General features: G+C 43.7%; 1 protein-coding gene and 1 long non-coding RNA gene across 6 annotated transcripts in view; one reads left to right on the top strand and one right to left on the bottom strand.

Annotated features, from left to right (window-relative positions):
• Positions 1-9477, bottom strand: part of LOC140219409 (uncharacterized) — a 36516-nt gene extending 27039 nt beyond the window's left edge. For 2 of the 4 annotated variants that reach the window (XR_011895639.1, XR_011895638.1), the window contains exons 1-2: positions 4622-5244; positions 3568-3692 (exon numbers count right to left, since the gene is read on the bottom strand). This is a non-coding gene — a long non-coding RNA (uncharacterized lncRNA). Of the gene's footprint in view, positions 1-3567; positions 3693-4621; positions 5245-9303 lie in introns of those variants that run through there. The other 2 variants (XR_011895637.1, XR_011895636.1) reach the window with 2 other exon arrangements.
• Positions 9478-13365: 3888 nt separating this feature from the next.
• Positions 13366-13531, top strand: part of LOC126535348 (uncharacterized) — a 52620-nt gene continuing 52454 nt past the window's right edge. The window contains exon 1 of one of the 2 annotated variants that reach the window (XM_055073119.2): positions 13366-13519. The gene's annotated coding sequence lies outside the window, so the exon portion shown is untranslated. The remainder of the gene's footprint in view (positions 13520-13531) is intronic. The other variant, XM_050182238.3, reaches the window with a different exon arrangement.

Below are 13531 nucleotides of genomic sequence, written 5' to 3' on the forward strand. Positions count from 1 at the left end.
AATTTGTGCGTCGTACATGACAGCATAATCAACATTTAATCATCAATTTATTTCAACTACCATGTACGTCGATGTTGCTTCTGTAGTGTGATACTTTGTTGACACCCCCCCCCCCTTTTTTTCTTCAAGGATACCTCTGACAGTGAAAAATAACATTGTGAATGTCCACATCAACAGGAACTGGCATAAGATGCAACCATTTGCGACCTTTTCAACAGAAGCTTGTATTGCCTCACTGGTGTCGGTGTTACTGCACGAAAAAACCCAAGCTGCGGAAAAATAGAAATTGCTTATCAGGCTGCGGATTCGAACCACCGATCCCCGGGTTGCGAGACCACCACGCTAACCGATTCGGCCACTGCCAGTTCATCAAACACTGCCTTTAAGGAGGGTAAGTAGAAGCCGCGCAAGGCATGAGCCAATCACGGGCGTACCCTTCCTCCAGAGGAGTGAAAGGGTGTGTTCGCTCACCTGACACCTGCAGTTTCCCACACCAGTTCAGGCCCAGCAGTCAGATGGGGAGGCCGCGTTTGGTCTGTTCTGCCGAAGAGCAGGCTGCGTTGAAGGAATGGCAGTGGGAACAGGCAGTGTTTGATGGATGCCACTAGGAACTCGCTCGAAAAAGAGGTCGACAATGACGTGCCGACCTCGCCGTGAGGCGTTACAAAGTGCCGCAAATCCCAAGCTTCGCTTGCACCCCGCTTCACAGCAGTGGAAGGGCAGTAACTTTTTTGGCCTCCGTCCTTCAGTCATAGTCCAAGCATGCTCTTGCTAAATAGAATCATTCTTGGCAACTAAAAGTTAGTGTTTAAGTGCAATTAAAGCTCGTCCATGGAACAGTTTCCAGGAGTTCAGAATTTCACAATAAGTAGAATACCATTTTGTTGGCAAGTACTACGGCAGAGGTAGTGACCTATAGGTAGATACTGAAAGAGCCAGTATTCAGTAAAAACTTATAAATGTAAACAAATTTGGCCTAGTCTAGTTTAGAGTAATTGGCAAAGATACCTGTTTTTGCAGACTTATTCTAAGTGAAGGTTTAGCGCTACAGGACTGTGTGCCCGTTTCATTCCAACTACATCTGCCCAACTGATGCCATTATAGATTAACATTACTGAATATATTCTGCAATCACATTATTTATTCATGAATTAAACTTGCGCAGGTAACATGTATGTACCGTCAAAAAGAGTAGATTTGAGAGAGATTATACAGCTAGCAACGTACTGCAAAAGTAAAAGGTCACAAAGCGAATTTGTTCTCGTGAAAAAAGTATAACATTATTTGCAATGTTGTTAGAACTTCAAAAATAAATTTTTTGTTGTAAGGCACAACTAGTAAACAACTATAGTAAGAATTTCATTTAAAGTTGGAGGAATGGTACAACTCTTTGCATTCTGGGGAGTTAAGAAGAGTGGAATTAAGAGATCTCAACTCTGTCAAGTAGGAATGAAATGGAGGGCCCTGCCCCATTCTGCAACTTTACTGTGGACCAGTGTACGCCAACATGGCAACTAAGAAAAAAAATTGGGTATTTCATGGTGCGTGTAGATCCATAGACTTTTGTTCCCAATGGTATCTTTTGATGACATGCTCAGGCTTTTTTTTTTATTCACTTGTTGCACTTTTATGCGATAAAATCTACTTGAACCTCTCTCTTGTGGTTGCAAGATCCGCAGGCGAGCTCGTTCCCTCAATCGGCTGCCACCACCCAGTCCCTACTCAGCACATAACCATATCTTGTGAACATTATATACATCTTTTTTTTTTCACCTCCTAGCATTTTGGGCGATTTCCTGAGTGATGAAAACAAGCAATACATAAAATCAGCAACATCTATCATTACGACAGATTCATAACAATAGTGCTGCCACTACATTGTTTTAGCTTTCTATACTAAATAAACTCACTGGGTCGGCGCTCGGTGTGGGCAGGGGTAGCTTGAACACGCAAGTTTTTGGTAACATTCATAACAAAGCAAACAAGCTTTCAGGACTATAAACCTTTGAGTCGCATCAGCTACGTGGGAGCAAAATATACATTAAAAAAACTGGAAAAAAAGGCACACTGTTATATGCCACTAATCCTTTCCTAAAAAGCTGCAAGAATTTTAGGCAGTTTTGATAGAATTATAGCATGGCACAAAGCTGATGGTGCTGTGCATTTGGTCACCGCAAGCAGCTGTACATTGTTAACCTCTCTGGTCAATCATGCCTGCTGCAGAAGCATCCCTAGTATGTCTACAAATTTCAAGATACTTGATTTAGTGCAGTATCACTCTTTGTTGGCCTTTTTATCAGACTGACGCAGAAGTGGGAGCACTGTACACTGTTCACATTTTCTTTGAGCGCAAAAGATAAGTATGCGTTGCATTCACCACTAATAGAACATATTTAATGCTGTTCTTAAGTTTACAGCCTTACAGCACATGACACAGGTATTCATGACAAATCTGTGCATGTCATACAGACAGCTGAAATTTCAAATGAAACACCACTTTCCTCCCTCTAGAGAAAGTGCCACACCCAGCCAGAGTCAAGGCAACACAAACAAACAGTGCGACGCAAAACACAGTCTTAAAAGTGTCGCTCACCATGACGCATTACTTCAGTAAATCGCCCAATTCAGAATGCGCAATGCCACGGTGGAAAATGTGCCACGCAACAAAACTGGATAAGAAAAAAAAAAATGGGTGGTGCTAGTCACGTGAACCCGATGTGGTTCTTCGGCTCAAGTATGTGACAAGGCAAGGAAGGAACGTCGCTTGCGGATGCTACTCCAGGCAGAGGGAGAGAGTGTCTCTGTTGGCAGTCATGCTCACCTCATGGTGGTATGGTAAGAGGGCATTCAATTTCTTCTGTCTCCTCTAATAATAAACCAGTTTAAAAGATTATTTCGGTAAAGCAATGCGAGAAGTCTGAAGTCATTACTCAAAACATTCATTGTGGATATGAAGTCCAATGCATGTGGAACTGTCAAAAGTGGTACACTCATATTCTTCTCATCTACTTTCAAGAAATTTCACTCTAAATTGACCTAGACCTCTGCATTGTCACAGACAGCAGGAAGCAACCTTGAAGTCTGTTGAATTCCTCATTAATGCATGAAAATCCAGGATGCAGCAGCAAAGTAACAGTCTACTACACATAACTCCATCTCTCCATCTTCACCTCTGCGTTCAGGCAATGAAATGCAGTTTTTACCATAGCGAACATGAGATGTTTACTTGTTGGAGATGCAGCTCTTAGCCTGCGTACGTGACTGTGATATTTAAAAAGGATGCCAGTTATTTAAAACTATGTTATTATTAAAAAAAGATAACATCTTTCATGTTCGTAACATGCCAGGAGGCAATAATCACCTTGAAAAGTAATTATGTCCCATGGCTGTATTCGGGTCTCAAGAAGCTTTAAATTGCAGTGTAAACTAAAACTTGCTAGGGGGCCTGATCAAAGGCCCTAAAAAAACAGGCCAAACAGGGGGCTAAATGTTTCTTCAATAGGATAGAAAGTTTGCGATGGAAAGTTAACACCAAATATAAATGAAAATATATTACTTCAGACTTACCACCAGACTTTCACAATTCGAGTCTTGTTCTCCAAGATGCATTGCCATTCCGATTTGTCCAGCTAGCGAGAAATGCAGTTCGTATTGCCTCCGCCAATGTGTTGCAAATGCACATGTGATGAACTCTACAAAATGAGAGCAGCATTGAAGAGAAACTGAGCAGCTGAAAGTGCACGCACTGTTGCTTCTACGCACAATATGGAACTAAACAGCAGGGGTAAATTTCATTAAAAGAAATTTCGTTCGTATTGAAACATAAGTTGACTCTGAATATAAGACAACCCCTTACTTCAAGACATCGCATTACAGTCCCCTTTATAATGGAAAACTACGTTTTATAAAAAATTGGCACTGAAAGCACCATGCCCCGCTTTGCTTTTGTGTACCATGCAGAAATTCTAGATTCTAAGCTTTTGTTTTAAATGTAACGAACCTCGTCAAATTTGGTGCAGTGGTTGCCGAGAAAAACGAATACTCCGTTTACATGTATTTAGATCGGAACACCCGAGCTAAAGCTTCCTCTTAAACGCGCCCGCCACGCGGATATGGTGTCTAGAAGCCTATCTAGACGCCATAACGCGGAGGCATTGCCGAGCCCAAACCGACGGAGCAGTACGGGATCCACATTTTGTCTGCTGGAGGCACCGCCAAATTATACTAAACAAACAAACGTTGCGTACACTTAGTACACGCGCAAATTTCCTCTTTACAGCGACAAGGTAGGGGACTGTGGCTTGCACTGGCAGCCGGCTTTACCTATGCGCCGCCAGTCTGGTTCCTCAGACGTGTAACGATTGCGACAGTGTACGCGGCGGAAGAAGCACCTGGGACTTCTGCAAGACCAGACAAAACCTTGCCTCTGTGCATTATCTAACTCCTTCTCATTACCGTTAAACAAAACTCGAGAACGCAGTCAAGAATTTCGCATTGAGCTGAGAGTACGCTGCACAAGGTCTACTGAAAGACGGAACTTTTAACGACAGCTTGTAGGCTAACTTGAAGATGTATCGATAAGTAACGGTTCAATAACTGTAGAATAAAGACGTCCACTTGCCTGTCTGTTCACGCCAATACCACAAGCTCTTTTCAGAAGCACGAGACGGGCGCTGTAAAGCATCGAGACAGTTCATTCGGCGAAATTAACCGCTTGCATTTCCAATGCAGCGAAAAATCAAGTGAACGCTTAGTGTGTATTAACGATGTTGACGATGCAGTCGGCCATTTTGGGAAGTTTTAGGCATGGATCGGCTTGGCTATAGATGCGCACAATCTTTCGAAGCGACTTTTTTGTTGTTGTTGCCAGACGAACTAAACTTTTTTTTACTAAAAATCGCTGTGTTAAACTTTTTTTTTTTTACAGAGAAGATATGTTTATCGTAAAGGTATGGTGGCTAGCATACACTCTTAAGCATAATTACACCCTTTTGTCACAACGATAATCGTCATCTGTCTTGTCCGTATTTCCTGTCTTTAACGCGGCGAGCCCGGTACCTTCCAGTAACGAACGGCATGCGCGTTATCAGAATGACATGGCATTCCCGACTGGAAAGTAGCGGGCGCGGCGCTTTGAAGAAAGGAAACGCAAGCAAGGCAGATGACGATTATCGTTGTGTGGCAGAGGTACGCTCCAAAGGGTTATCTCTGCCACACAACAATAATCGTCACTCTTACACTCTACACTCTTAGAAAAATTTACACCCTTTGGGGCGTAACTTGTCCCACAACAATAATCGTCATCGGTCTTACCCGCGTTTCCTTTCTTTAACGCTGCGAGCCCGGTACTTCCCAGTCACGAACGGCATGCGCGCTATCAGTGTGACGCAGCATTCTCGACAGGAAAGTAGCGAGCGCCGAGTTTCAAGAAAGGAAACGCAAGCAAGGCAGATGACGATTATTGTTGTGGGACAAATATACACCCCAAAGGGTGCAACCGTTTTAAGAGTGTAAAAACAGTTGCACCCTTTGGGGTGTATATTTGCCACACAACGATAATCGTCATTTGTTTTGTACGCATTTCCTTTCTTTAACGCGGCGAACCCGGTACTTTCCAGTAACGAACAGCATGCACGTTATCAGCATGACATAGCATTCCCAACAGGAAAGTAACGAGCGCAGCGTTTTCAAGGAAATGCGGGCAAGACAGATGACAATTATGTTGTGGCAAATATACACTCCAAAGGGTGTAAACTTTTCTTAGAGCTTACACTCTCAGGGAAAGGTACACCCTTTGGAGTGTAGGACACACTTTCGATCGGGATAGAATTTCTCAGTCGTGAATGGCTCCTTTGAGGCATCTGCGGGAGGGAAGCCATCGGGGTAGTGAATTTCGATGCGGATGGGACTTGATCGAGATCGAAAGTGGCCGTGTGACACAGGTCTACTCTCTTAAAAAAAGTTTACACCCTTTGGAGCTTATCTTGTCCCATAACGATAATCGTCGTCTGCATTGCTTGCGTTTCCTCCCTTGAAAACTCTGCGGTTTCCTGTCGAGAATGCTTTGTCAGGCTTATAAAGCGCATCCGTTCGTGACTAGGAAGTACCGAGCTCTCAGTGTTAAAGAAAGGAAATACGGGCGACACAGATGATGATTATTGTTTGGGGTCAAAATACAACTGAAAGGGTGTATATAAGAGTGTAGCAGTTCCATGCACTTCAGCATAGAAACAGAGTCTACTGAAATAGAGAATTGTCATTAGGCATATTGTGCAAAAAAGAAAGAAAAAGAAATACATAAAACCTAGTTTATAGACATGTACAATAACAGTGCTTGACTATCAAAACTATTTCATACTCCACCGCATTTGTAATGAACTGTTCTCCTGCGTCCGTTAAGCATGTCACCACCATCCAGCATCATAAAGATGTGCTCTTCCGATAAATATGCCTTTCTATAAAATGGAGTCTTATAAAAAGTCATACAATCTTGGCAGTTCATTGAATAACCAACTATGTTAAGAATAACTGTAGAAAGTTTAAGTGAAAATATTGCAAAAAGATTTGCTCATTTGCTTGTTGGTATATAAAGGAAATGCAATAACACGGGTCCAGAGAAAAAAAATTGAAATGCCGGCAGTGCTTACAAAAAACATGAGCAGAGCTAAAAATTCTCAAGATTCATAGCTACCCTGTCTCCTTCTGATTTTAATTCTTGTCAGCTTGTTTTGCACCATCAGCATGGTAACTGCAGGCCCTCACAGTTAGCATCTGGTGATTTGCAAGACTATTTTGCTTGTGTAAAGGCCAGGTTCCATTTAAGCTTGTTCCAACACATTAAGTATTCCTCTCTTGCAGGCACGAACCCAGGTGGTGGCAGCCCTGCCCGCCCCCTCCCCGCCACCACTCCTCACACATTCCTTAAGCATCGCCAAATGAATTTTGATATTTGACAGCTATTGAGCTGCCATTTTGCTGCCTTTTTCACTCCTTTTGGATGATGGTAGTTATCGGCATTTCTTGGGGTGTGAAGGCCAGTTTTCTCATAGATTCGGTGCCTGCGCGATGAATTCAAGATGCCTTTAGTTTTCACCATCTATTCAACAGTCACGTGCATCGCTGTTGCTTCGTTAGTTCAACCTTCTTTGTTTAGACTGATACATGGACCAGGAAAGGGATTCGTTTCTTAGTCAGCAGCTGGTCTGTATGCTCGTGGAACGAGTTGCAGTCAGAGAAAACACCAATTGCCATTAACTTTTCCCTTTGCTTCATTATTTCCTCGCGTGGCGGGTCGCCGCAACGCTGGCGAGCTGAAACAATATGCCCGCGATATGGGTTAGATAAAGTGGAAAATGAAATAATGCGAAACAGCGTCAATCATGAAACCCTGCAATAACCCTTAAACCCATAAGCAATATGACTCATGCGTAACCTCATCTGGTTTTTCCCTAATTGTACAGCACTTTTCGTGCGAAATTGGCAACTGGAAACAAGAGTCACAAGGAGCTGAGAAATTAAACAATCTACTAAGGGAGAGAGCCAAGGCAACAGCCAAAGAGGAAAATAAAGCAAAAATTAACAAATTTAACCGTTTATGAAAATAATTATGGATAAACATCTTTTTATTTAAAAAAGAAGTAGAGTAAACGCCACCAGAAGTAGGGAACAATTCCGTGTGTCTTGAATGACGCTTCTACAGTTACCAGTCAAACTGCCTGATGTTGCCACTTCTCTGCTGTGCTTATGTGGGCTTTTTTCTAACCTTTCACGGTGGGTGCAGCATGTCTAGAACCCCAGTGTCCTGCGCTCTATACGGTTGCACGGGACTGGCGGCCACGCATCGTTACACAACTTCCCGAATAACAATAAGAGTCAGTTCTGGCACTTGGTAGAGCAGTAAACGAGGGATCTAAAGAAATGTGATTGTGCCGCAAATATATATTTCTCTATAATTCTTCTAGAGGTAATTCAAAAAACGCAACTATAGTCGGATGCAACCTAAGTATGCAGCGAAGCTTTGCCCATGGCCTCATAACTCCCAGCCACTGTTCCTCTGTGAGGCTGCAAATAATTCATACTTCAAACTTTTCCTCTTAGGCAAATAAGGCAGTAACCACAAAAATAAAATTATTAGCGCGTAGTTTTATGCATTTTCCCTCGCCTATTAAAGTATAATGGCGAAAGTCGAATTCTTTATTGAACTGAAAATTATAAAATGCTTGCTTTGCTGCAACTATTTGTTTTCAAGTTTCAGTGCAGTTGGCAGTGAAGTTTCATGAGTAAAACGGGTTCAGCGGTGAAATGAACTGTACCGCAAACTTTTGAAGAGTGAAATGCTCAGACTCCATACACTTTGTCCGTGTCTGTTGCACACGTCATTGCTTCCGCCAATGAAAAGGCTCTTCAAGAACAGCAGGCTCTCCGGATCTATCAAGCACAACACATTGTTGAAAAGGCCACATGACGTTGATTTTGTTTGCTATTGTGATTGGCTGGCTAAGTAACACAACCCCGCGTGGTTCATGTGCCATGGTTGCTATGTATTCTACTACAGAAATATTTAATTTACATTTTCACTTGTTTACTTGTTCTTGGCAGTGTTCTTCCTGTGGTTCTTTCCAGCGTGAGTCCATTTGATGTGGTTCCTTGTTTGCCATGTAAAGTAGAAGTGCATTTCACAGGCCTACCTGTGAGGTGCACCTTAATTTCATTTCTCTTTTCGGGTTTATGTGTCTTTATGGTGAATTGTGGGCATTATTCATATTTGTTTAATAAAGGTACCCCCCCCTAATTTGCATAGGAAAGAGACCTATGGTTGCCCCCCCCCCCTGAAAAAAATTACTGGGTACACGCCTGCTCTGTTGCCATTGATGAAATGACGCAGAGGAATGCATAGAGCAAACTTTAGAGTCGGAAGGCTCGCATCGATGTCACAGGAAGAAGATTTTCTATTGTTTAATATCAAGAGTTGACGAACAGCCACAGTTCAGTGATGTCATGTGTTTTTTTCATTTTGAAGAGCAAAAATTATCTCAACATATCTGAGCTATCAACACTACAATAGTTCATGACGTTAGCCATTCATCAAGTGGGGGATCAAGTTTACAATTTTTATCCTGTGAACTTTTAGTTGGTCTAATAGGGCGATGGTTCATCTCAATACCCCCATTCACCAGAGGGCTACAGGATTGGGACACCACCTGTGCATATGTAGGAATAAAATTAAGGCACTGACTATGTGGGCAATAAAGCTATGAAGGGATGGTCAGAACATAGGCAGTAAGCTTTATCATGGTACCACACCTATTAGTGCTGCTGCTGCCTTGCCCGCTGAAGAGGGGCAATACAGTGGTGATAGTCTTGTAGACAGTGCCATCGACATCATGATGATAGAAAAGTCTGAAATGGCATCATTGTGTACATTATTCACATAGCCCAGTGGGTCACTGGACAAACTACGACTGTCTCCCAAACAGAAGATAAATCAGTCCATGCTTGCATGGGGGAAAAATTGCACAAGCTTAGCAGGAGTCAATGGGATTAACAAGATTCCACTGTAACTGGAATGAGAAAATACTGCGTTATAATTGACTTACAGTGCAGTGTTAAGCACGACAGCAGCACTACATTAAAGCATCAATGTTCTAATTGATTTTCCTCAAACATGTTATGGTACGACTCTTAGTGACTAAGCAGCATTTGTATAAAGGCACCAAGCTGGTTTGCTTCAAGAAGTGACTTCTGATCTATACTTTGAGAAAAAAAAATGTAGCACTTATTGCCGGTTCATTGGCATGCATCTTACTCAGTAACAGAAACTTAGCAAGTGGACCTACTTGGCTTGGACCTTCAGGGTGACAGATAGATGGGCATTGACATGTACAGTCAAAGACATAAGAAAATGCCTGGGACCTCCAAAATCGTACGTAATACTGGTCACTTCGTTGTAAAGATTGTACACCATACTGCCGCTAACAATGGAGCAGGCTGGACATGTTAAAGAAGAGAGAACCCTTATTGTATGAATTAAGGGACACTTAGTGAAACAGGTCACTATTTTTGTTTATAGTTTGTGTGGCTGAATGTGCGACTAACATGTCACTAACATTGCTCAAGTTTAATGTTATTGATGCATGCGCAGCAGGAGTTGAACGATGATGACTCACCTTCCCTTTCTTCTTTTACTCTCTTTATGCCCATTGCGAAATGTATATATTTGTGCATGCTTCAATAAAGGTGTTGTCGGCAGTCAGCGCTCGTTCTGTGTCCTTCCTTGTCCGTGTTTTTTGGCGCTCTTTTAAATATGAAACATCTTTAGTGGCTTTCTTGATGACCGACGCCGGAATTCTATGGCAGACATCCGTTATCCTTGCCTTAACTAATCTGACCTCCATCTCAATTACGTAAGCACGATCATTCGCATAAATAACCCCAAAGAAAGTACGATCTCGAACTTAAAATACACAGATGGGAAGCTAAATACGCGCAGTCGCGAACTCTGGGAGATGCCACGGGCAAGGACGGATTACACCTACCAAATGTTGCGCTTTACATTACCGTCTTGTCTAAATGAAATGTCCACTGCATAACTTTCATTAGAGGGCTTTTTTTCTTGTCTTTTCTTTGTTGCCGCAAAAGGGAAGTAATAGTGTTTTTTTTTTTTTTTTGTTACAGCGTATTTGACGAATTGTGCATTCAGTATTTATTGTGGGACAGATTTGTCGATTTAATACATAGCGCGACGTATTGTTTTTAGAACGTTGGTATGCTTGTAGAACACGCGCAACCTATTCAGTACATAATACGCAGATTGCGCACTAAAGGGTAATTTGGTACCATTACGAACATGTACAAGCGAACACGCAGTAAAATAAGACGCTCACCCACTTTCTGATGCGACCATAAAGCAGTGAACTTAACATGTTGCACGAAAAATCGATTATTGCGCAGCGTACCTGAGTTAATACCATGCAACCCTGGCTGGCCCCCATAGGCTGTTGCTCATTGGCAATATCAAACGTCAAAGAAAAATGTTGCCCCGTAGTAGAAGAAATATTACATGAGTGAGGGCTGCTTGCGGAAGAAATAGCGGCGTGAATAACTGTACATTAGCCGGCACTGTGGTGACGCTATAATGAGGAATTAACTGATGAATCGACATATCTTAATTTGCCATTGGCAAGTATTGTATCGGATGTAAATGATCTACCAGCATCTTGTATCCGTATCTCAAATTCTTACCGGCTCAGTGTCTCGTATCTGTATCACGATACACTTGGAAAGCATATTTTCCCAGCTCTGCCGGCGCCAGAGGAGGAGGCTGAGTAGGCCATAAATATGATCGCTTTGGCGCAAACAAGGAAGGACGGAAGGGAACAAGGGGAGTGCAAAATTTTGATTGTTTATTCTCTATTGTATAACATGCAATATATACACGCAGGCGAATGCGCAACATAAATACAGCTTCAACCGCTCAACACCCTAATCACAGCCGGCTATCAAAAAACCTTGTTTCTGCATGCAAAAGTAAAACGGATGTGTCGCTAATACAAGACGAACCTCGTTCTTTAATATGAAACGCCTATAGCAATTCACGTGCCGTGGTGTTCCTGCTTCTTCCAAGAATCTGTATCTTGTCTAGTCGTGGCTCACACAGATATGAATTGCAGTGCTTAGGCAAATGTGATCCGGCTTTACCATTCAGTGAGGAGGCTCTGTACTTGAGAAAACGGTCCCGCATCACCTCGCCGGGGCGTCGACGCCGGAGCATAGCTAAGTCTTCAGCGTTGAAAATGGACTGCGTTGTGCTCGAAAGGAGCCTGAGATTGAATGTGGAGAGTTTAGGGAAGTCTTACCGAGTCAACGCGGCACAAATGCGAAGAGAAAAAAGTACTTTCAAATCGTGACGTCACACTGGCGTACCTGCGCTGTGGTTTTGGTGCTTAATAAAAAAAAATGAGACTTGGACTATCATTGTGTGTAGTAATAATGAAGTTATTATGACAAAATAAACGAAGACATATTTTTCAAATAATACTTTATCAGTCTATCTTCTGGTGTTATATCGTTTGTATTTAGTGTCCCTTTCACACGGCTTCTTCCTGCGTGCGTGTTATTGATTGCGCTGCAACAACGCAACAAGAGCGAGTATTACCGAATTGGTAATTGGTGTATGAGTATAAGGTTCAGTCGCAATTAAGTTGCGCAATGTGCTGGCCTGCGACCTTTGTCAACCAACGCGCTCTACTCGCAGTGCACCAACAGGTCTGCAACCAGCGGCACACGGAAGCGATCGCAGCTATACGCTCTTAGAAGATATGGGAACGCTTCTCACCAACTCCCCTGGAAATGCAAATATAAGCAAACACTAAAGGAAAAGAGTTGCAGAAGCAACAGCGTCAGCCGTCCATAGGTCCTAGTTTGCATCTTCTGAAGTTAAACGAGCCCACCTTGGTTTTTTCCATTCACGGGGCACCCGCCCTCGCGTTCCCGGAAAGCGAGTCGGGGCGTCGCGGGAGGACCTCCTGGCTCTTTCGCCCGCCAGCGCGTGGGTGGCGAACAACAATGACCCTAAGCCCACGCAGTGCTTTTGCGGTCCCCGTAACTATTTCTTTTTTTCTGCACTCGTTCCCGCTGTTCCATCCTAGGCTATTCAGTGTTGACGTCGGCGCGGCCGGTGAGTGGCACGCGGACGGTCCGTTGTTCGACGACGGATGTCGCTTGCCACGTGTCATCTGCCACGCAGTACGCGCTGTCTCTTCGTAGTTGTGTTCGTCCATATGAAATGTACGTTTTAACCATTGGGACAAAGAAGAGAAGGACTTGTGGGAGGTCTTCTCGGCCCCGGATGGATGACTGTACACTCTCCTGCCCAGAAGGGGGCGACAGCCAGTCCACGTTTGCCGTTAACATTCTTTTCGTGTCCAAGACGCCGTAGGCGCCCCCGATGACAAGCGCCGAGAGGGTTGTCTCCCAACGGGCTTCTGGCGACGCGGTGTCGACACGCTTTGCATCGGCTATTGTGCGGTGCGAGGATCGCACTTGGCTTGCTGGAGAGCTTTTGAAACAAGAGAAAAGCCGGACCTCACAGAAGGTGACTGGGGTTCGACTCCCGCTGACATGGCGTCGAAGAAGCAATGCGAGAGCGAACGGGAAGCGTCGCGTATCCGAGCTTTGTTATGAGGGCGACTTTCGAGTGAATTCGAGGCTTCAAAACGCTCCCCACGAAGAACTGAAGGCTCGATCTGGTGCCACGTTCGTGTCGTGCCCAGCACCTCCTGTCACAGATAGCGATAGACCCGTTGACCAATAGGAGTCGTCGCATTGTGGTCACGTGCCTCGCTGCCGGGGAAACTGAAACTGACGGCGAGTTTGTTCTGCAACCTCGCAACGACGGACACTCTCAAGGTTTCGCCAGCCCCTACTCGGAGCGTCCTAAAGAAAGTCAGTCAAGTGAAGATTAAGCGCATCCTTGACAAAGCCACGCCTGTATTCCTTACTTCTCGGATTTCCCAACAAGGTGAGAAACCTT

The sequence above is a fragment of the Dermacentor andersoni genome, chromosome 7 (genome assembly GCF_023375885.2).
Source record: "Dermacentor andersoni chromosome 7, qqDerAnde1_hic_scaffold, whole genome shotgun sequence".
NCBI lineage: Eukaryota > Metazoa > Arthropoda > Arachnida > Ixodida > Ixodidae > Dermacentor > Dermacentor andersoni.